Consider the following 2,500-nt stretch of genomic DNA (forward strand, 5'->3'; position numbering starts at 1 on the left):
TTATGATTTTGTACATGTCCATTGGTCCCCATACGTCTCCGTTAGTTATTTCTCATGCAATAGAGAGGGCATTGATTTCGCGTTCTCTTTGTGAAAAATTTACTGACCGGCTTTGCCTGATGTATGCGTGTTTCTTAACAGTGTGATGGATGCGTGTTCAATCTAATGCTCTTGAACACGTTTATAATTTTGTGATTTTAAGACTAAATTGGCAAGTATTATCTCTTTATGATGATGATTTTATTACTGTCATTAATCTTGATACAATTACTTTTATGATGATTAGGAAGTTAAATGATAATCATTATCACGATTTATTTTACTTATATTTTCATTGTTGCTGAGATAATAGTCATAATTATAATGAAGGTTATATTGTATAATCATAATCTTCATCTTCACCATTTTATCATTCATTATTATTATTATTATTATTATTATTATTATTATTATTATTATTATTATTATGTTTATTATTTTTATTACTTTTATTATTATCATTAATATCATTATTGTTATAATTCATGTAATTATTATTATTATCAAAATTAGTATTACTATTACTATTGCTATTATTATCATTATCATTATTGATATTTATAATATTATCACTAGAGATATTTTTTTACAGTTATTATTATTTTATTTTATCATTATTATAATTATTATAACTATTATTATTATTATTATTATTATTATTATTGCTATTATTATTATTATTATTATTATTATTATTATTATTATTATTATTATTATCATAATTATTGCATTGATTTTAGTACTGTTATTATTATCATCATTATCATAATTTTATTTTTTTATCATTATTTTCGTTATCATCATACTGATTTTATTATCATTATCATGGTTAACAATTAAAATACTAAATTATCATTACTTGTATCCCTTTTATTATTACCATCACTATCATTATTGTTATTATTATTATTGTTATTATTATAATCATCATTATCATCATTATCATTATTATTATCACTATTATCATCATTAATACTATTGTAATTATTAACACTATTATCATTATTATCACTTTTATCATTATTATCATTATTATCACTTTTATCATTATTATCATTATTATCACTTTTATCATTATTATCCTTATTTTGCATATTATCATCAACGTAATCATAATTATCATGAGTGCCATTAGTATGACTCCTCGCTGGCCCGATGCAATGTTATAAGGCTCAGATGCTAAGCGGCTTACGGAGGATTCCTGGAATAACTATTAAAAAGGTCTTCTATGTTATCTTCCATTTCCCTTTAGAAGGTGCTTACGAAGTGCTCTCCACGCAGCGGTATTGCTTCCATGTTCTTTGAATTTGCTTATTATTAGGATTTTCTGTGTGTGTGTGTGTGTGTGTGTGTGTGTGTGTGTGTGTGTGTGTGTGTGTGTGTGTGTGTGTGTGTTTGTGTGTGTGTGTTTTCTTATTTTGAGGTTGTTGTTTTGTCTCTTTTCTTTATTCTTTTACTGAGATATTCTTATTACATAGTAACTATGAGATATTCTTTCACATAGTCAATATCTTTATCACATAGTAACTATCAAACAGGTCTTTTACTAAATGTTATTTCACAATGGGAATTACTTACCATTTTCTTTCAAATTACTTATTATTGAAATTTCTTTTTTATGTGTTTATGGTTTTGTTCTAGGGTCGTTATGTTTACCCTTTTCTAATGATGTAGTAAGCTCATGTTTATCCGTTTATAAGGTTGAATTTACGTCTTTGAAATCTTTTGTGTACCTGCAGATCTTGCTATTACTTACCTTACTAAGTTCATTCCGTCTTTCTAAGAATTGATTCATGATTTTTCTTTCTAAATATTCAAATGCAAATATCCTACAGCTTTGTTGTGTTTCTAGGTTTTCCTTTCCTTATAATTTCCATAACTAACTTTTGCTGCTGGTCACTTGTGTAAACTCTGAAGTCTCTATATATACTCTTGTCAGTTAACTGGTATCAGCGCTCCCTCGTGCAGGGAATTGCTCTGTATTTATTTATCCCATTTATTTTTGCATTCAGTGCATATTGCAAGAGTCTATTCAAAATGCAACAACAAGCTCAGCAGTCCATGTGCACAGAGAGAAAGAGAGAGAGAGAAAAGAAATCGAGAGACGGAGATAGTCAGAGAGAGAATGATTAATAATACTGATACAAATATAGAAAAGGAAATAGAGGCATAAAAATGGCGTGACGAAAATACACAAAGCGAGAGATGAAAACGTACAAAGACATTAAGAGAGGTTGAGAGTTAATGAAAATAAATACAAAATAGACAAGCGAGAGTAAAGAGGCTGACAGAGAGAGATATTTTGAGTGACAGCTAGAAAGACAGACAGTTAGTGACGAAGAGAGAGAGACATAAATAGAGAACGAAAAAAAAATAAAAATGAATCTTTAGAAAGCATAAAAAGACACCAATATGATATCACCAAGAGATAGAGGGGGGGGGGGGGGGGGGGAGAGTGAGA

The sequence above is a fragment of the Penaeus chinensis genome, chromosome 2 (assembly GCF_019202785.1).
Source record: "Penaeus chinensis breed Huanghai No. 1 chromosome 2, ASM1920278v2, whole genome shotgun sequence".
Classification (NCBI taxonomy): Eukaryota; Metazoa; Arthropoda; class Malacostraca; order Decapoda; family Penaeidae; genus Penaeus; species Penaeus chinensis.